The sequence below is a fragment of the Falco cherrug genome, chromosome 9 (assembly GCF_023634085.1).
Source record: "Falco cherrug isolate bFalChe1 chromosome 9, bFalChe1.pri, whole genome shotgun sequence".
Taxonomy (NCBI): Eukaryota; Metazoa; Chordata; class Aves; order Falconiformes; family Falconidae; genus Falco; species Falco cherrug.
The window spans coordinates 47419603-47442009 of record NC_073705.1 but is presented as its reverse complement, the minus strand read 5'-3'; the positions used below and the strand labels follow the sequence as shown (position 1 = coordinate 47442009).

General features: G+C 40.4%; 1 protein-coding gene across 2 annotated transcripts in view; it reads right to left on the bottom strand.

Moving 5' to 3' along the window:
- ZCCHC24 (zinc finger CCHC-type containing 24) overlaps positions 1-22407 on the bottom strand; it is a 114504-nt gene that overhangs the window by 74581 nt on the left and 17516 nt on the right. The window lies entirely within an intron of this gene.

Below are 22407 nucleotides of genomic sequence, written 5' to 3'. Positions count from 1 at the left end.
AAATAAATGGACTGACAGCATCCACATCTATACCGAAGGCCATCGGAGAAAGTGCTTGAATGCTAGTGACCCTCTTTGAAAGCCCAACAATAACTTCATAGCTTGCCCGCTAAGATTTTCAATGTCATGTTTCAGTACTTTCTGGTAAGAGAGGCATTCATAGCAGTTCATTTTTGGCTGCTGAGTAACAGCAAAGGGAAGTTCTGTTAGATCAGCAGACGAGAAGGAAGACGGCATCCCTGCGCGGAGCTCAGCGCAGCTGGGCGGAAGCCCTTCTCCTGCTCTTTAAATCCCATTTCCTCCTCAGGGAAGCTGAGCGAGTGTGCTCCCTCTCCAAGCCCGCCTTCCCTCCACACTGCCTGTCCCCTCACAGCCAGCCACACACGTATGCGCGCGTACACGTACGCACACGGCCTTTCTTTGGGTGTCGTCTGTTTTCTTAATTTAGATTGCAACCCTTTTGGCCTGTCAATAGAAGTATGAACAGAGCTGGGCTGTAAAGCAGTTCATTTGGCAGTTAAGTCGGATGTTATGCAGCCACTGAAGTTTGTGTTTACTTGAACCACGACAGATCCTGATCCTACCAGTCAGAATCATACAAAATATATGGTGATTTGTGCTACAGAGACAATTACATATTCCTGCAAGTTATGTACCTTAATGGAAGAGCACGGATTTGCTCTTTCCAAGTAACAATACATGTAATATGTAATTTGAAGCAGGTAATCAGGGTATCATCTTCCTTTTTATTGTTTTCCTGTGATAATACAAGCATACTGATTAAATAGAAATTATAGTTGGATTTGAGCTCCAGATTTGCCAAATGCTGTGAACTGCTATGTGATGAATATGATAACGTACCAAAGATTAAAAGGAGAAAAACATCGCTAATGCAGTTGGCAAAGCTAATACTGAGATTCTTGTCTCCAGAGACATAGTTCCTTGTTTCATGTATCAGAGTTATGGGGGGGAATTCATGAGGACAAAGTCTGAGAACAGGGCATGCAGGGATCTCTTGAGCCATGTAGGAGGACTAGTGCTATTTTTAAGCTCCACTGATTCACTGATAACTCTAAAAGACTTAGCACTCTACTTGTACTAACAGCAAATGACAATAAGAAGTGAGGCATATCATACTCAGCGGGTCGTTTGCCAGGAGGAACACAGATGGTGCTTTAGAAAGATGGCTGATAAATCCATTTAGCACCAAAAGTGAAAGTTGCCAGTGCAGCTTTTCAAAGTGCCCCTAGCAGGGAAGTACAGCAGAATCTGCCTTCACCTCCTTCTCTATAGCAAGCTATTGAGGTATTTCAGACCACATTTCACTAGAAATACATAGTGTTCCTCCATGCAGCCAAGGTACTTACTTTTGATTTTTCTCTCTGTTTTCTTCCTTCCTCCATCTTCTTGTTCACTGAGAAGCATTACCTTGGCTCCTCCTTCCAGGAAGCGCAAGATCGGTAAATTGCTCATGTTTACACGAGGTCACATGGCAATCTTTGCTCCACACAAACAGTGCATGCATGCCCTGATAAATTTGGTCTCAGGAAAAGATCTAAGGAAAAAAATACCACTTTCATGACATCTCCTAGTGGACAGGAGGAATTGAATAGGAACAGAGAGTTATACAAGCAGATGTGTATTGCATCCAACTTTGCATGATGTATCTGGCAAATACAGTTGCAGTGTGGTAAAATGCAGGAGGTAGAGGTTTCGATGAGAAACAGAATTTTAAAACAAATGAGAACACTGCTGATTTGTTACATTCTTCAACCAGCACCCTCTGCATGGTGTTGCTCAGATTGTGATGTGTAACTAAGATGCAGTACAGAAAAATGCATTCCCTTGTGCCTCATCAAATGTTTGCATACCCTGCTCACTTTCCAGAAAGATGGAAGGAATTCACCCAGCCTCCCAGGCAGAAGCGCACTGATGCCTGTTCTTTTGTTGACACATAGAAAGGATATGGTCTTGTAATACCATACCCAAAAGGTGAATGACTTTCTGCAAGGTGAATGGGGGAAACGTACTTTGACACTGACCAGCATCTCTAGGCTGCAATTTTTCGTAAGTGGACTTCCATCTTGAGATTGGTACCTTTACTGGCACTCCAGAGACGAATAATCCACAAGTGCATGCTGAACTTTTCTGTTAAAGGTATTCTCTCACTGTTCACGGTTATGGTGGTGGAGAGTGTCTTCCAAAGAGGGAAGACTGTGAGAATCAGATTCACTGTAAAATATACGAAAACTCTGAGACAACATTTTTCCCATAGACTGGAGCAAGGCTGTGAGGTTGACTTGAATGAGAAGTAAGTAAAAGTTCCAAGACCAGAAGTGCACAAGAGAGCAGCATTTATTCAGACTACTGTTCAAATGTACCTGCCTCTGTAGCATGTAATTGGTTTGCTCCAGTCCTGCTGCCCGTCAAGTTATTTGCTTTCCCTCAAACTTTGGCAGAACATTGCTGTATTTGCTACACGTTTAACAGCTGCTCTTTCTGAGGTAGCCTTCTCCAGAGCAAAACAGTGTTAGTTAAATTTGGAGATAAAATAAAGACAAAAGTACCTTCATAAATAGCTCTAGAAGGAATCCCCACCATGATACAACTCTCTCACCAAAATTATGTGCCAAAAATACAGATGTTCACTGTAACTGCTTCTTATTCCTTCCTGGTCCTTAGTTCCTGTACATCTTGGCTAGCTTAAGCCACAGCTCTTGAAAATACAAAGTTGAAAGGGAAATCATAGTTGGGTTGATTTAATAGTGAGAGAGAAATCCCAACAATGACAACAACTTTTGTTGGCATTTACAAACCATTAGTTTGAGTGATGATGTATACTTATGGGTGGAAAAGGCATTCAAGATTGATTTGTAGGACTTAAAAATGAGATCTTGGCCTTAGCATGAGCCCACAAAGTGTGATTGAAAGTGTAAGAAGCAAATGGGGAGGGAGATAAAAGATTTTGGAGAAACTTCTGTACCAGAATAGCAAAATGACTAGCATCACAAATTCAAGCATCGTTGGGTGATCATAAAAGCAAGTGAAATAACCTTTCTCAAAAATTATCTGAATAAAAGAACTGTTCAAAAAATAGTATTTCAGTTTATTTCTAAATGTTCCATCAATTTGATAAAACAGAAACTCTTTTTTCAACTCTTAGTTTTTTTAGTTTTGCTATTTTGATCAAAGGATAATAATCCCATGATCTTTCATCAAATGCAACTATGAAGTCCTTTTCATCTAAAACCTAAATCTTTTTAAGGTTAAAATCTAAACAAGGGATCATAAGCAGAATTCTAACTACACTGTTAAAACAATTGTACAAATATGGTTCAAAGCCAAACATTCCGAATTAGAAAGGTGCTTATATTTTGGAAAAATACTAGAACAGCTTTGACTCTTACTCATAGTGATGACTAAGTAATTCAGTCTCACAAATTCACCATTCCCCAAACCATCCCCATAACTGAATTGGTTGTAATGAGGTGCTTTTCTCACTGTCAAAAGCAGTTTAGGGGTGAGCTGAATCCGAAAATAAAAATTCATCATTTCGATCACAGGGATGCTGAAGCCACACCTTTCTTATGTTTCAGTTTGATAATATTACATTAAGTTGTAGACAAAAAGATGAACAAAGGTAAACTAAGGACTGATGAAGCCTGCAGAGGACAGTGTTTGGGGTATGGTAAATAATGAAAAGGTCATCTAACTGATACAGGGATCTCAGTCATTGAGTGAGCTGCACATCACCATGCTTTAGCTTAGCCAAATGCAAAATTAGAGGGGTACAGCTTGTTGCTGTACAGGTTTCTTCTCTGACAGTGATTCTGAAAAAGACCTCAGACCACTGCTGTTAATCAGCTAAACTTGAGTTTCCAGTGTGATGCTATGAAAAAAATAAAACTTTTTCTTCATTGCTGATGATCTTGTGCGCTACAACAGTGTCTTTTGGTTTGGTTTTTAATCAAGACTAGTCATTAAAAAAACAGGGGAAAAAAAGTACTCCAACTCTATGAGCAATTAGGTCAGCTGTGTAGAAACAAGCACAAAGTTTACTACTTCCAAGGACCTAAGTGGGCAGTAAAATGCTGGGAACAGACTTGCATCCACCGCAGGCCAGCTCTGCAGTCCTGCCGGTACAGCAGGCCCCAGCAGGGTCTTGGTGTCAGCTGTGATGCAGCTATTCCAAACTTGTATCTCCAGCCTTGGGTCAGAAAGAAGCAGTTTTCTAATGAAGGGCACTGTACAGAATGAGACATGTTTGGCTTATGTGGAAACGCACAGAAAACTACGAGGTACAGTAAATGGTCAAGGGAGTTGCCTTGCCACTTCTGACTCAAGATTCACATATCCGTTGCGCAATTTGAGTTCTTTCCACTGCATAAGTGCGACAGCTAAGTAAAGTCAGAATGCCATGCCGGCTGAAATTCTCAGCTAACAATATTACCTGGCTTCTCCTGTTTGTTATTGCAGACCAGATCATCCAATATTAGGAAAAAATGCATCCCCAACTTGAACAGAATCATGTTCACTTGTCCTTGAGCACTGACCATGTTAGGCTTGCCTGCCTTCAGTCTTAGGACCTAACACACAAAACACCGTGGAAAATTTAGGAGAGCTTTTGAGGTCAAACCCAACAAGGACAGAGAAGCAGGAGTAAAGGTTTTGAAAGTCCTAGTTCTGTGATTTTATTTAAAATGGAGAACTAATTGCAAACTGTCTAACTGCAACATCAAATCTGCAGTGCAAAGAACGTTCCCTGTCAAAAAGTTGATTAAAGTACTGAAGCCACTGGAGTTCTGGTTTAGTTTGTCTTTCTTTGCCCTCTCCCCCGTTCAGCTGGGACAGAGAAAGTGGAATCTGAAGTGGTCAAAATATTACTTGGGCCATTATTTCACTCTAGATCAATACTTCCACATGTTTTAATCCAATGTATTCAGAGCTTCATTGCCCCCAGCATCTGAAATGTACTGAGAATCTTCCCTGTCAGCTTTTTAGATGGGCAATATTCTGTCAGTTCATTGACTAACTGGTGTGCTGTTTTCCCAGAGGGCGTACTCAGTATTTGAGAGAAAAAGCCGTATTCCATCTGGTAACATGTCATGACTGTACCTCTTACTTTCTATCTCATGGGACTTGTGGGGTATATTTTTATCATGATAGCTCTTGAAGGAGCTACTTCCAGAACGGGAAATCCCATGCTGTGATGCTTGCAACCCTAACTCTCTGTGTGGCAGTGCACTGTGTCGTGTAAGGTATTTCGAGTAAGGAGTTTTGAGCCCAGCCAGAGTTTAGGTCCAATTAACTTCTAACATCCCATGAATCAGATATTTTAGCATCAATCCTGTTAATCTTTGGATTACAGATGGCAAAAAGGTGCCACAAGCCCATCCTGGCTTCCCACAGGCTGAAAATCTGTTCAGCATGACTAATACTTAATTCAAAAGGGTCCCCAGATTCTGCTTTGTGTAGCTGGTGTGTAGCATGGCAGAGATTAAAGAAGACAGAGCTAGACTCTTCTCACTGGTGTCCAGTGGCAGAGGAGATGTTATCCAAAAGGCAATGGGCACAAACTGAAATACCAGAAATTGCCTTTAAAATAAGAAAAGCTGTTTTACTGTGAGGGTGACTGAACACTGGCAGAGGTTGCCCAGGGAGGTCGTGCTGTCTCCATCCTTGGAGATACTCAATACCCGAGTGGTGTTGAGCAGGGGGTTGGACTAGCTGATCTCCCCAGATCCCTGCCAGCCTCAGCAGTTTTGTTGATTCTGTGATTTAATATTCCAGAGTCACATGGAAGGTTTCCTGTAAAGTACCTGAATTCTGAAGAGTAAAGGGGAGAATAAAAGGGGTATTTAGTATGAACAGTGGGGAAGTTTGCAAAACACCCAGGGGTTTTTCAACTTTAAAAGTTTAATTTGGATGTGCTAAAGACCCTGTTTCTTGATTTATTTATTGACTGCAAAAGTACACGCGACTAGATTTTGAAGAGGACTGAGTGCATGAAAAATTATTCTCTAATACCTACCAATCTTTAGTGAATTGTCTTCAACCATCTTCACTTTTTACAAAAGTTTGAGCAAAAACATTTCCTGGTATGGTATTTCTGGAAAACCAATATTTCTACTTTTGTTGTAGGGAACAAAATCATGTGAGTTGAGTAACCAGCCATAGTTAAGCAACAAACCTGAATGTTAGAATACTGGTAATCTAGCTGCATGTTAAAACTATGTCAGACTATTAAAATTCAACTAAAACCAAACTCATTTCCCCTAAATTGATCATAAATGAAATGAAAATAGACTGATGTCCTACGTTGTGTTCTGTAGGATAGTTGTCTAGTTCTACCTGTATGACACAAGGCTCCACTAGCAGGAAAGGCTCAGCTATATGTGGTGAAACACCAGTTCTGTATTCTGCGAGACATTTTATCTGATCGGTCCATGTAATTTACTCCAACAGAAAAGTCAGGCAGGGCTTAAGAGAAAAAAACAGCTCCAAGAAGATCTGTCTTCTGGAAATGTACAGTATGGTACTTCTTGGAGTTTCCAAGTTCAGTTATTCATCCCAGCAAGAACTGCCTTAAGAGAGAAGGAATCAGGAATTGGGTTGTTTTTTTTTAAGAAGCTGTATGGTATACATCAATTTTACAAGGAGACAGTGAGTATTTACTGCTGGATATCCAACTGCTGGCTGACAGTCTGACTTATGGAATCCTACTAAAACCTACTATGGGCTTCTTCAAGAATTTCAAGTTGTTTTTCCATAGATCTAAATCTACAGATTTAACTCTTGGGGCTCAGTGCACTTTGGCTGTGTTCCTTGTTGTAACATAATCACACAAGGTATGCTAAAAATACCCAGTGATGAAACCACTGTGTCTTAACTTGCAAGATGTAGCAAGCAGATAAACAACACGTTTTCTAGAGTGATTAATAAAATGACAGTGATGAATGAAGTGACAGCCACTGGAGATTTAAAGAGAAAAATATTGGGGGAAAAAGTTGAGTTTGGAAAAGCTAGATAAGGCTTATGTCTCTGGGAACTGTATAGAAGGATCACAAGAGCTGTGCTTTCCATTCCCCATTACGTCTGTTTTGGTGTGCCAAATATCCATTCTTCAGCCTTAAATCTCCTACATCAATGGAAGGCACCTGGAAAGGAGACTGAATGGGTCAAAACGTTCATCTTGGATACTCTGGAAAAGGAATGAAGGATTTAACTGTAGCAGCTGGATAAGGAGGGGAATTGATTGGGAAAGAATCTCAAGAATGGAGGTGAGATAAAGAGAAGGTATGACAGGATGCAGAACATGGGGTCAGCAGGGTCAGACCCTCTGTACATGCTCCAATAATTCTGCTGGAGCAAGGCAACAACCTGTCTTTGAAGGCTGACCATCCAAAGTTGCTTATGCCTGTCTCCAACTCTTACCGAAACAAGAGTAGTTTTTTTTCCACAGACGTAGATGGGAGTTAGTCCTTGTTAAACTAACCTTAGGGCGATGCTGTACAATGCCCTCTCTGATTATTATTCAGCAGCTGGTAGTCTTCAGGCAACAGCTGTCTTCTCAATTCTCACACTTCCCAGGCTCTTATCTCTACTAGCTTCTGCTTTGGGCCCTTATCAGCCATCAAATGTGTTAGGGGTTTGTAAGAGAGAAGACTATGGGATGGAGAGAAAAGACATGATAAGGGATGTTTCTGAAGAGCAATGCTTTTGTAAGATACAACTCTTCCTCCTGAGAAAGGTCCAAGGGATTGCACTGTGGTGGTTTGCATCCTTTATGGAACAGATGCCCTCCCCAAGAACAGTGACTGATTACAGCTCTGCCACTGGTCCCTGCTGTGGTTTCTGCGTACTCTGAATCTCTGCTGAGATTCATCTCTGAATCAAGATGAACTGGTTAAAACAACACAGGCTCTAATGCAAAGCCTGCAGCCTGCACCCAGCTCTAACCATCCATCAACACAAGTAATCACCAATGTGAACCAGGGTTCAGATAAGACCAGCTCATGAATAATGAACAGTTCGATAACCCGGGCCAAACACATAGTAGTGAACAAGTACTTTGAAGTGACTGTAGCTGCAGAGCAGTTCCCTTCATCGCAGGCACAAACGTTCAGTAGCTCGGTTCAGTCTGACAGCAGAGCGCCCTGGAGTCTCCGCGGATGCTAAACTACCACTAAGCAGCATCCCTGAGTAATTCTGCCATTTCCTGATGGTCGGGAGATTTATCTCCATCATAACAGGTCTAACCACAGTCCTCCATGGAAGACAATACAACATTCACAGATATTAAGCTGTGGCATTTGAAAACCTCAAATCTACAGCATGCTGTATTACATCTCAACAAGTATGGTTACAGGACTTTTGCATCAGAAGTGGCCTGGGCCAGCTGGCCCAGAGCAGTGGCAGAACTTGCCCGGGTCTGCAAGCACTGCAGTCGGACACGGCTGGGAGAGGTGCAGGCACTGAGAGAAGGCCACTTCTGTCAACCGCTCTGCCTTCTGGCACAATGGAACCTTCTTCCAGCCCAGCAGTGCTCATTAGCAGGCAAAGGGGATCTTCCCAGAGTTACAAGCTGCGCTGAGACAATGTTGTATGCTCTCACGGGAACTAAAGCTCACCAGGAACCTTATCCCATTCCAAGTGCAAGGTACATGTATCTGACCTCTTTTTTCTGCTGTTTAAGGAAGACAGTTACTAGACAGAAACACTACAATACATGCACAAGACTGACCCTGGGAAGAAACTGGGAGAGCAAACCACAAGTATACATCTTGAGAACACTCAGATGCTAAATTATATGAAAGGGGAGCACAAGTGAACGGAACAGAGTGACTGAGAGGGAGCTTTCCTTCACCATGAGGCCATCAACCCACCATCCACAGATCTGGGAAGTGCCTGTGCAGAAAAGACGTCTGCAGTCGCAGCAGAGTTGGCAGAGCCACCTATAAAACTTTATCTTGCCAATCTAGAGGAAAATGGCTGTGGAAACGTAGATGCAAAAGTGGCATAAAAGAAACTTTGTGGCTTGTTTTAAGTCAAATACAGTTGAAATGAGGGAAGCTTGCAATGCCTCACAATCTGTGCCTATGGAAACATGCCTCTCAGAGACAAAGCAAACCCTGATGCATCTCAGTGTTATTGGAAGTACAGAAGACACCGCTTTTACTTCAATTATTCACTTGTCTGAAAGTTACTGGGAACATTCCTTTGAATTAGTCACATAAAAATCAATTTTACTCATGCTTTTTGTTATTTCCTCTAAAAATGAAACAAGTGTATTTTTCCAATTGGCTGCTTGGCGCAAGTCTTTTGGTACAGAAGTTTCTGACACCTTCTCCTCAAGCCTAAGATGTAATACATTTCAAGGATTATGATACATTCAAGAAATGAAAAATAGTGGAGAGAAAGAAAAAAATGCAAAGCTTCACGTGTAGGAAGGACTGGACTGCTGTATCTAAAGCTTAGGTTTATGGTCAGGGCTAGGGTCGAGAGAAGGAGAAAGCCTAAAGCTACAGTTGGATTTGGGCTGGAAACAGGCTGCCAAAGAAGCTGAGGGATGTGAAAAACTTGTTCCCTGAGGACAAGTCTTGGTCTTGGAAAGGGCTTGGGCATCTTGTGTACAGCTCAACCTAGGACTAGGGTTAGGCTTAAGGTAAGGGTTGAAAGAGGGAGCCCAGAGTCACAGCTGTGAGATTCTGCAAATAATTCTCCAAAGTAAACTGGGGGATGACGTTATAATTTCATCTCCCTGGTTTACTGAGTCTCCGGAGGGATTGGGACCCTGAAACAGCAAAGCCAGGGAATAAAGGATTTTAATAATTTATATCACATTACTTTTTTAATTTCTGACTCAGAACTCCTATTTGTGAAGGTCAGTGTAATTTTTCAGTAGCAGCACTGAATTTGGGATATACTAGGCTTGTTTAGGGCTCAGAGTAACTGATAACATAAACACTCAATTTCTTCTCACTTTTCCACAAAGAATCTTGACTTGTTATCAATTTTACCTCCAAACCATACCCCTCCTGCCCTCTGCTCTCTGAAAACACACTGAAATCTAAAGTTTCAGACATTCTAGGAATCTTTCCTGATTCTTTTTTTCCCCGTCTCCGAGAAATCTGATCCACCAGATGGGTGGGAGAGCTTATTGTTTCTTCGTCTGACATCTGGATTTCATTAGCAGACTCATGCGTGCTGAATCAGGAATGGGAGCTCAGAAAAAAGCAGATGAGAGTTAGAATTATGTTAATGCTAAAAAAAAAAATGCCCCGTTCTCCTCTCCAGCTTTGCAAACAAACACAAAATGTGAGTCACGTTGTGAGCTCAGCATAAACAGTACAGCCCTTATTAGCCGTACCCACTTAACGCTAATATTGGATATATTATGCCTCAAACAGCTATAGAGGAGAACTTTGTATTATCTATTAAAAAAAAACAACTTTCCAATAGTTTTGCATTAATGCCACTACTTTTCAGGTTTAGAGTAAGTGTCTCCTGTCTTTTATTTAAACAGATTCAGTATAGTATGCAAGGAAATAATTTATCACAAACCAACCATAAAATTACAGTTAAGACTTGCTGCTCAGGAGACTGTAAATGATACCAGCAAAAGAGACAATTCTTTTAAAGTTTAACAGGAGTGTTAGCAGTGGCCTAAAATTCAGGCTGTTATTAATAACCATAGCTTTCATGACTGAACAACAGAAATAGTAATACAAGCAGTAACTATCTGTCAGACTCGTGTGTGGAGCTATACTAACAGCCTCTGGATGACTTAGATCTCATCTTATTTGCTAAGGCTAATGGCTGCAGGCATACAACATCCATCTTTACAGCCCACCTTATCCTTCCTCCCCAGTGCACCAGGACCCCTGGGGTCTCAGACCACGAGTGCCAAGCTATCCTAGACAGAGATCCCTGTCTTCTAAGGGCACTAAGCAGAGATGAGGAGACTCAAAGCATTTGTGACTGGGTCACACAGAGGAAGAGGGATCCACAAGAAGGTTTTGGTTGCGTTTGAGAAAATCAGATGGGTCTGGAATAAGAAATCCAACAAAATTACGCAATGGTGAAAAGCTGTGAGGGCAGAGTGATTACAGATACTAGAGAAAAGCTGAATGCGGAAGTCAGCCTTCCCACTCCCCTGCAAGTCGCCTCACGAAAACCTCATCCATCACTGAAAAATGTCTCTGTCCCCTCTTTAGAGCTTCAGCTGTCACATTTGATGTCCACATTACATCAGGCAGGATACAACTGTGTAATATACTTAGATTAGCAGGAAACTGATAGAAACATTTGGTGACTAATGCAAAAATGACTAGCGTGCTATAAAACTAACCATACTCTGATTTTAGATGTGTAACAGCACTCTATGCTATCTCAGGAGATATGGGTATCACCTGTCCTGAGAAGGTTATATGCCTGTGACAGGTGAAATGCAGTTGGATATGTATTTCACCTGTCACAGCCATGTAACAATCTCAGGATAGGAATGAATCCCTAAATTTACGTAAGTAACCATTTTCAAGGACACCTGAAAATTCCTGGGCTTGATTCTCCACTTTCTCATGTTTTGTGTAAACACTTTTTACAAGTGGCAAGCACAGCACAAAAGCCAGTGCTACTATTTTGGTGCTGGTTTGCCCTCATGTAAAGTGTACAGAAAATCTGGCCCAGGGTCACCTGCCATTACGGGAGCAATTTTTCATGATTCTTGGGAAAAATGACAACAGCAGTGCAGTTTTCTCATTTAGCTCTAATCTATTAAACCTTAACTAGAATTTACAGAAATCTAAGTAGCAGAGCTCTAACTTGCATTAAGAAATACAAAATGCAGTTCTGGAAGGACTATTAACTTTTTGGTTTTAGAACTATTTAAACCAAAGTCACCTTTCTACTTTGATGACGAATCTCCTTTGAACTCCTAGTAAAGCCTTGTTTGCCATTTCTTTGAAAGGAGGCTTCCTCTCCCCCGCTTCTTGCTCTTCTGATTTCCTCGACTGTGTAATCAGGCATTTAAGAGTAAGAGAAACATGACTGCTGTATAAAACCATCTCAGAGGTTATCTCTGCTCTTGTGAAGCCTTCTGAGGGTCTCCTTTCCTCCCCCGCATAAAACCCACGGGGCTGTGTTTGGGAGGGCTGAGCGCGCACTCGGGCTGGGTGTTCTTGGCTGCCAGGTGGTATGGGTAGGCTGGCTCAGGTGGCAGTATTGGTTTGTGTGGGCTGTTGCAGAATTTTATCTATAGTTGCGCACCTGCAATGGGATTTAAAATTAGAAATGGATTTGAAACCAGTATTTTGTATATGAAACCCTTGAACCTGGGAAATTTTCAGTATTACTCATGTCCAAAATTATAGCTTGAGACTACGTCTAGTGCTGCTGTACTCCTGTGCACGTTTCTGCACAGTCAGAGAGCAGCAAGTATCTTGTGGAAAATGAGGTGCAAATCTGAGGATGAACTAGTAGTCTAAACTATGTCATTTCCAAAATGTCTGCTGTTGCTGCTAAAATCCCCCCAATGTTTCAACTTAAGAGCCTGTCTACGGGCTTTATTGCCTTAGCTAATAATTTGGCACTGACCGGGCTCTGAAATGAAAGGCTTATTCTTTGTTTTCTCTAATTACTATACAAACATTTTAGCTTTTCTGCCCCGTGAAGGAAATGTGGAAGAAAAAACCTTGTTTTTTAAGAAAAAAACCAAGCTTCTACAAACCTGGGAAACGTCTCCTTACATACCAGTCTTTCATCAGTAACATGACAGATGATTTCTAGTGTAAAATATAAAATGTTAAGGAACGAAGTTTACTGTAAGCTTATGCTGAGCTTGATGTCCATGGGGCTGACATCCATGCATCAGTATAGCACAGAGGCTTGTGTTCCTGACCCAGGCAGTGCCGCCTTCCCTCCTGCTGCTGATCTAACTCACTCTGCCATTCTGAAGGATATATAAAATCCCCCAAGGCACAGATGGGCATTAGTTACCTGAGAAACTGTGTTCACATCTCATAGTAGACTTTTTTATAGCTATAAAAGAGGCCATATTGAAATACATAAGGCTCCTTTTACATTTATTGACATAAGCCAGATACAGCAGAATAACACCAATACTTGTGCTATATCAGCGAAATGGAAGAGGGATTAATTTCCATTTAGTATCTATTTCTTGAGGGAAGTGATATAACAGCATGGAAAGGCAGGTCTGCCTGGTACATCTTGACAGCAGGAAAATGAGAGGGGCCTCCCAGGTTGGCTTTGTGTCCTCCCAGTCTACAGGCTGTCCTGGGACAATCAGAAAAGCAAGGAAAAGCTGAGCTGCCTCTGCTAGCTGTTGCCAGCATTTTCATTTTTGAGAAATGAAGTTCTGTTAAAGCAGGGAAAGAAAGCTGAACTATTGATACATTGGGCAGATGTGAAAATTTTCATGATTTCTAACCAGAAATGCCAAGACATAAATATTCATTTGGGTAAATGAAGCTAATGAAACATTGCAAACCCAATTCTCCACTTCAGATGTCCACTTCAACCTCTTTTGTTTTTTCGGCTGAACACCTTGTTGAAACAGACATTTTCCTAGAGAAAATCTCTTTACGAAAAAATAAAAAAGTTATTTGACTTTCTAAATATAGATTCAATGAAGCTACATTTTTACAGGAAGTGTCTGTGCATGGGCATTTTGACAGGTGTTATTTGCAAGGTTTAGGGTCTTTTGTTTTCTGTATTTATTGTTGTAATAAAGGCCTGTTTGCTTCAACTTCTATGTTTTAGTGGTATTGTATTTTGCAAGAATATTTTATTTAAAAGCACAGTGAAGAAGGATTGTAGTAGACATTAATGCTGAAGAACAATCAGTGACGTCTTATTGCAGAGCAGGAAAATTTAGTTAATTATCATACAATCACAGTATCATTAAATTTGGAGGGGACGTTGGGAGGTCACCAAGTTCAACCTCCTGCTGCTCAAAGCAGGACCAACATTCAGTTCATTCCGGTCAGGTTTCCTAGGGCTTTGTCCAGTCAGATCTTGAATGCTTCCAAGCATGGATGGAAATTCCACAACCTATATTTCACACTAAACCAAAATACTTCTACAGAGTAAGAAAACATGATTCACTTAATCTTCCATTATTCCTTTCTTATCAGTGCAAACGAGGAATTGATAAACTAGTGTGGTTTTGACCTGGTGGCTCTCCTACCTTATCTATAAATCAGCTTGTGGCGGGTTGGAAACCAGACCTCACTCTCCCTCTCAAGAGGAATGCTGGCAGTATTCATTTCCAAGCTCAGCACTTAATTATGGTTTATCAGGAGTTTTATTGCAAACTAAGCAAATACCAAATTGTTAGTAAACAGAGTTCAGATTCAGACCAATGCAATAGCTATGCTCAGTCTACTTCAAAGGGGTTTATAAAAGTCTCTCAGTGACTTGCAAAGGATTTGGATCTGGTCTGTTGTGCACATTTTTGAAATATAAATTATGCACGTTTAAGATAATGAGTTGTATTATTAGTGTACAGATATACAATAGTAGAAACACATAAGGCTGGGAGATGCTTTGGGATGTTCTCTTACTTGTCCCCGGACAGGAACACCCATGAAAATCCTGATGTGTGTTTATCTATATTGTTTTGAAAGTGTTCCAGTGATCAAGAGCCTTCCCAGGCACTCCGTATCAATGCCTCACAGTTTGAAAAAGCAGCCTAGCTGAAGTCCAGTGCTACTGGATCTGGAAAATAAACTGTGCCCTTCATGCGAGGTTTTCTACATATTTGCAAATTAACGTGTCTTTTTGAGGGAGCTAACGACACTGGTTCTTTAGTCTTTCAACAGAAGTCGTATTTCAGAGACGCCAAATTAATTTTTCTCCTCTCCTGTCTTTCCTAAATTACTGTGCTTAACCCGGACCCTGATGGGGCCTCACCAGTGCAGAAACTTTATTCAGTTTAAATGCCAGGTATCCATAAAGGTTTACATTTAAACAGTATTCTTTTCCCGATATCCATCTTGTTGCTAGTGGGCAACCAGCCTGAAATTATCCAGACAGTGAATATGCAAACAAGATTCAAAAGTAACCAAAAAGGAGATGGAAAACCTCAATGAAATGAAATCAAATTTTGTGGCGAGCAATCCTCTAACACAGGGGTCCTCAAATTTTTTAACCAGGGGGCCGGCGCGCGGATGCAGTGGCAGGCAGCCATCTGCGGCTGCTTGGTTTCCCCCCCCAACCCCCGGCAGGGGGGTCTGTAAATACCGGGGGCCGGATTGAGGACCCTGGGGGGCTGTACCTGGCCCGCGGGCCGTGGTTTGAGGACCCCTGATCTAACACCTGTCACACAGTCCATTGGTAACCATCACGCAGGACCTGAGATTCCACTCCAAGGCCACCATGAAGGCCAAGCAAGCACACCGTCTTATAGTATTTAACTTTCTCACATCTGTTTACATTGCACTTCACATGGGAAAAAAACCCAACAAAACAAAACACCAAAAAACCAATGAAACAACAAAACCCCAAAATGTTTTGAACTTGTATCAGTAATAAAGACTGAACCACAGTAATAATGGCTTAGTGATGGTGCTGAAGGAGGAGTTTGGTTTTGGCTGGTCTTCCAGACTCGGGAATGCAATATTGAGTAGCGTGCTAGACAGGAAAGGGGCACAGACACAGTTCAGTAGATATTTCTGTTTTCTTTTTCACTATCAAACTGCTCTTATTCTGGTGTGTCAAGGTCAGTATCTTCTTTCCAAACACCCAGTTTATCAAACAACTGGACATAAATGACGCATATTATAGACAGTTTTAAAATTAGTACTTTGGGAGCATGCTCTCAAAGCAGAGATGTTTGGATCCCCTCTACTGACATCCAGCTGTCTGAGTTACTTGCCTCTCTGATAAATGGTTTAAATCCATGATATGCACAGCTTATTCAGAACTTCCAAAGCAGAGTGCAATGAGTATTTTCTGATGTTTCAGACTCTTAAACAGCTTACATTTCCAGAGGTAAAATGGATGTGACAAAATTACAGCCCATCATACTTTGATTACAAGATGTCTGGAAGTCTTCATAATACAAGTAGAAATTATCTGAGAAAATATATCCAGCTAATCTCAGAAACTCTGAGAAAACTTTACAGGCATATGAGAAAGAAAAAAACCCAAACAAACCTGCAATAAATTCTGTAGTATATTTGTTATCATGGAGTTGTCAAAGGGGCTGCATGTGACAAAAAGTAATTTAAAAAATCTTAGCCATGTCCAAATCATCTAAAATAATTTTGTGCAGCTTCTGAGTGGAGAAATATGAATAAATGAAAGTAGCATGTTCCATATAAACAAGACTTTTGAAAGCCTCAGATTGTTCCAGTATGTTGTAATGTGTCAGTTTAGTATGCATATAGGTATTTACAGAATGAACACCTGAGAATTACAATTCTGTATAGCAGAGATTAACAGCTTATTCCTCCTTGTAATACAGGCATACGGGTTATCTCTTGGTATTACCAAAATCAGTGTTACTGCACCAGAGACGAGTGTGGCTGTCATTGTATTTTCTTATGTGTCCCATGTTTTCATCTTTGCCTCTGTAAGAGGAACACTAATTTTTGTGATTCAAATACTGCTTTATTCATACCAGGGATCCCACTGTCAGGCTGTAACAACTCTCTAAGCCAACAGAATTGAAGCATAAACAAGGGAGACCCAAAGAGCACCAGATCAAATGCCAGCAAGTATACTCCAACCAAAAACTATGGTGGAACCTGCACAACTGAGCCATGCAGAGTTTCAGATTCACGAGAGACTGGGGAGATTGACCCCTCATCCTATAACTGAATGTCAATATTGGTATTTCCCCGAGTTCAATGGAGAACAGACAAGTTTGTTTAGAAGCCATCACCTGATATTCAAAAGACTACTGTAAAATGTAGCAACTGTCAAAAATTATTATTTTCAGAGTGAATTTTGAGATTTTTCAAAGGCCATTATCTCCTTTCATTCCAGAGCACTCTGAAGCATCATCTTCCACTTAAAAAGAAAAACAAATTTCAAGAGGTTTGTGTTTGTTTTGCTTTTTAAAAACATTAAGATCTCCAAGCTAAAAAACAGAAAGGTAAAATCTTTCTGTCTTCGTAAAGATGGCAGCTTGTTCCTCATTGCCATCTTAGCCAGCCTTTCATACCTGGAGAAAGCACAGCTGTGGACTCCTTGAATATTGCGGAAATTTGAGATCCTTGCACAACCATAAGGCACAAGACAGATCAGATGAATGTTTCAGGCATGAGAGTTGCTGCAATCTTGCAGCCAAATAGCTGCCTGCTGAGCCAACTCTACTGCCAAAGATCCACTATATCTGACCACAGGGAGGGACAGCTTCAGGGCAGCATGATCTGGCAGACCAAGCTATGGACTAAGAAGAAAGGACTAAACTCAGTTTGACACTGATTTCTTCCACATCCTGCATGAAACCACAAAAGCAAATCTATGCAAACTCAAGCAGCCACAGTAATTACCTACTACTGCCATTGACTTGAATATGTGTTCTCAAGGTACTTTAGTTTTACAGGATCTGCTTCAAAGATCAGTGTTGGCAACAGAAAGGCTCCCACTGTTGGCCTCATTAATATGGATCATGCCATACATTTCATTCATAGATTTAAAAATGCAGTGCAAAATGAAGCTAATATTGTTTCCCATTACGTAGACGTCTGCAGTAGTATGTCTGTACTTCTATGAGCATGCACATGCGTTTCCCTCTAGGAGTATAGCGTAAAATTGGGAAACGCACTGTGTAATAGTTCTGTATGTCCCAGGGACCAGACTGAGCCGTTGCAGTGCATCAGGGATCTGACTGCAGAACGGTGATATCTGCCCAATTATTTTTTTTTTCCACCAAGTCTCTACAATGTGAGAGTTCCTTGCCTGTGTAGAAATTTACAGGAATTGTCAGGAAGATTTTTTCAGAGAGTATGGCACTGGCACACGGATCAGAGCAGTCTCCTTGTCCGGCATTCAGAAGAACATGGCTGGAGCCATGTATTTGTTAAGTGACTAGACCTGCACGTATTTTCACAAAAGGATTTGACAGCACTTGAACAAAGTTGGGACAGAGAGACCAGTAGATGGAAATGGTGCTTGGCAGAAACACATGGTAGGGCAGTTTAGAAACTGAATACAGAAATGCTTTGCTGGAGCTCTGAGCTCAGACCTCCACAAGTAGAAACTTCGTTGCTACTTTTTCTGTTAATCCGTTACAGCCCAAATTAACAAGAGGCATCTCATATGCAATAAATGAGGTCCAAGTTCTGTGTCCACATATTTCCTTCCCAAAGATTTTGAACCATGGCAAAGGTTCAATTACTCAGCAACTTCTTAGAACCTGAACTAGGTGTTTTACTCACAAATTTCCATATATACTGCATCTAACGCCATACCCCATTATCCTGTAATTTCTGCATATTAAACCTATATGATAGGTCTGAGTTTAGAGTGACAACATCATGGAAGGGTGGTGATGTCAATAACATCCCTACACTGTAAAGGAGCAAGATTCATTTTGTATAGGCCGTGCATAGTACAAACCAACCCACTGCTCATATTTTTTAGGATTTAAAAATACAGACTACAGTGACAATGGGTAAAAAGAGACAATGTAACTTTTTTTAAAAGGTCTTCTATGAGTCACTACATCTGCTAGATAAATAAATGTCATAAAGAATCGTATATCTTAACTATTACTGGCCCAAAGCTCATCATTATTTGTCCTGGCAAGGGAAAGGAAACCTATGGTTATCCTGCATACCTAAGATGTACGCTGGCACGGTACCTTCGAGTACACAAATAAGTAAAGTTTTGACAAACCTATGTTTGTATTTATATATCATGCAACTAACGACTAGTAAACCAGATAGGAAAAGTACTCTCTTCACCTTTCTTGCTATTTAAAGAGAAATATTTTGTATATTTGATGGCACTGTCAATGATAATTTAAGAGCACCACTCTATTAAGTTTAAGAGCACTGCTTTTAACCTTTATTCGCTAGACTTTTTCAGTTCATTGAGGTCAATGAGAATTCTGTGTGTGAAAGAACATCAAAGAGCTACAAGTAAGATATTATTGTCTAAGACACTGAAACTCAAAAATCAGTTCAGAGAAAATGTAGGTATGCTATAAAGATGACACTAAAGATAAAAAGTGCCATGTTTTTTGTAGACATACTATTTGCAACAAACAGATTTCCCAAATTTGGCAAATTGGAAATGATGAATTGCAGTCATAGCATTGCATTCATTTCTGGTAGTTCCTAAAACAGAAAACACACTTTCTATCACTACAGATTGCACAAATTATGTGCTAAAATAATAGAAGTTTGCTAAACCCCATTTCAATTTCTAAACGGATAATTTTGGACAGGATATTGGACAAACTGCAGATACCTAAGTAACTCAAATACTAAAGCTAGCCCCTTTTTTTAATAATTATTTAGCCTCCTAGAATATGATTATCACTTAAGATAGAAATCTGAACAGATACATATATTTTCATCACTATTGTACACCATCAACTTTTACAGCAACAGAAAAGGGACACGTATCTTTACAGTGTTTATAGCAAGCAGAATTAAGGGAGGATATAGTCTCAAAGTTGTTACACAATTTATTTTGTTATGCAGGAAAAACTCCATAAAACACCCCATCTCAGAATCTGTTTCTTATTAGACAGTTATATAAAAAGAAAATAAAAATACCGTATGATTTACTGATATGCGTTTTGTCCAAATCGGATTAGTTTATCTTTTTTCTCTATTCAAATTTAAGTCCTTTAAAAATGCATAGCTACAGCCCATTTTTGGTAGGACTTGCAAAACAACTTTTGTTTTTGACAGCACGAGCAAAACTAAGCATCAAAATGTAAGCTATTAAGCAAATGCATATAATGTTCAAATTAAGAAATCAGTTATCATCAAAAGCAGTGGTAACAAATGAGCTCTTTCTGACAAAGGCATCATCCTGCCATTGGTGCTCCCTTCTTGTGCACAATGTTTTCAACATTTTGAGCACAACTCATGCATGCAGGGTCATCATCCCCATAGATCTGTCCTCAAATGTAGATAACATAAGGGAAGTGCTTAAGTTTCTGTGAACGCTTAAGTCTGCTTTTTTCAAGAAAGCACTTAGATGCTGACTAGCCCGTGAAACGCTTGCTTGTGTTAGAAATCTCCAGTAAGGCAGAACTAACATCATATCACCTGTTCCTTATGTAAGATAAACATTGATCTATAGAAACAGACACGTGCACACACATCAAAAGGCACTGATGAGATCTGTTCTGGGATGCCATACATACGTGTAGTTGTGCATGTGCAAGGAGAAGAAAAGCACACGAGGACAGCCATGAGAAGGACTGGGGAACAGAGAGTCCGTATACTTTTTGTGAGGAGACTAAGGAAACCTGGCTTGGTTAGTCCTACAGAATGAATGCTGAGAGAGGATATGATTGCAGTCTATTAATACATCCTGAGATAAACACCAGGGAGGGAGAAGAGCTATTTCAGTGGAGGACAATGTTGGCAGGAGAACAAATGACTATAAAGTGGCCATGAGTTACACTTATCCTGGAAATTGGAAGATTTCTAATTATTAGGAGCTGACTGAGGTTCTGGAACAGCTTCCCACATCAGCAATAGTAAGAGCAAAATACTAAAATACTTCCCAACAAAAACTTGATCAGTTTGCAGAAGGGGCTGTATGATATGGCTGCCCGTAACTGTAGAAGACCGCATGCAAGGAGCAAGCAGACACCTCCCAGTCCTGTGTTCCTTCACTCATTACTCACTAGCTCATAGGCCAGGCACAGGCTATGCTCTGTAGGAATTCTTTTCATTTCCTGGTTTACAGAGAAATGTATAGGCATTACTAGTGAAATCTTAACAAAAATTACACAGTATGTGCCATTTAAGGGAATTAATCTTCCTACAGGTCCCTTAATTTCTTTGCATGTCCCGGATTTCTATGAGCATGTCTTCAATTTTCATTAACCATTCTTTAATCCCTAGTGCCTCAAACTGTAAAAAGACCTATGAAACAAACAATGCATTGCTGCTCCAACACTGACACATTCACGCGGGACCATCTGTGCGAGCTGCAGCTTGCACGTATTGATTGTCAAGAGACTTGTTGCATTCATTTGGTTTCTTACGCAGCACGGCCCAGCCATCTCCCCCAGTTCTCTTTCGCTCTGCCACATATTTAGTAGTTGGGGTTTTAATCCCTTTATTAAGTAATGTATGCTATTACATGGTCCTATCTCTATGTTTTGCTGTAATGTGCTAAACAAAGTACATTAAACACGGAAGTACACAAACCACAGTATTTTTGACTTCCTAGCAAATAAAATGCATAGCTTTTTTTCCTAAAGAAAACTGCCTTACTCAACATATATTGAAATAATATGAAGTTAAAATATTTTCAAGTGCCACACCCAAGACTGCAAACATACTTTAATTCCACAGCTTTCATTAGAATTCATGAAAGATATAAAGCCAAAGTCCATGAAGAAAACAGTTTAGTCTAGGCATAACAGCAGGAGGAATACACCCAGTTAAAGCTGATCTGACATTAGACTTGATTTCATGCTGACCTTGCTCAGCTGGCAGATGCTTTTCCACCTGTGTTTTGGCTTATATATCTCTGACATCCTCAACTGCAAATTAAGTGTAGTTAATTCTATGCAGACTAATTCTGCTGAAAGTCACACAGCAAGACAGTAAGGAGGTTAAAGTCATAGTGAAGTGGAGGCCGGTGATGTCCACATCTGTATTTCTAGAGTATTGGCAGCACTTTAATTTCCTTGGGACTCTACACAGAACATGGTTGGAGTTGTGAAAGTTTAAGCCAGCAACATGACTGCATCCAGCTGAAACTTGAGAGGATGGAGAAACCTTGCACACTGTGGCTTGGAGCCTCAGAAAAAAAAAATTCCAGATTGGTGAGTGGTCTTGGTGCACACCGGTTTATACCTCTTTCCTAAGTAAATAAATATTGCCAGCTTTGACTACAAAAAATCTCTAGGAGTCCAAAACCATCACATCTTGCCAAGTATAGCAAACCTATGAGACGAAAGAAATTTTGCACCAGAAATACTTGGAATTTGTGTTACTGCAACACTGATTCAAAGTTCTCATCCAGCGTAACAATTTCTTCTCCTTTAGCATATGTAACTTGTTATATTTTTATTAAGTGCCATTGCCAAACTGACTATACAGTGCACTGCTTGAAAACGTATTTCACACAATCTGTGATAGAAAACTACATAGTAGTAATTTTTAAAGTTTCCAAAATCTACTTATTCATGTGCCTAGATTAATATCTTTTGTAATGCTTATTAGGCAAATGAAATAG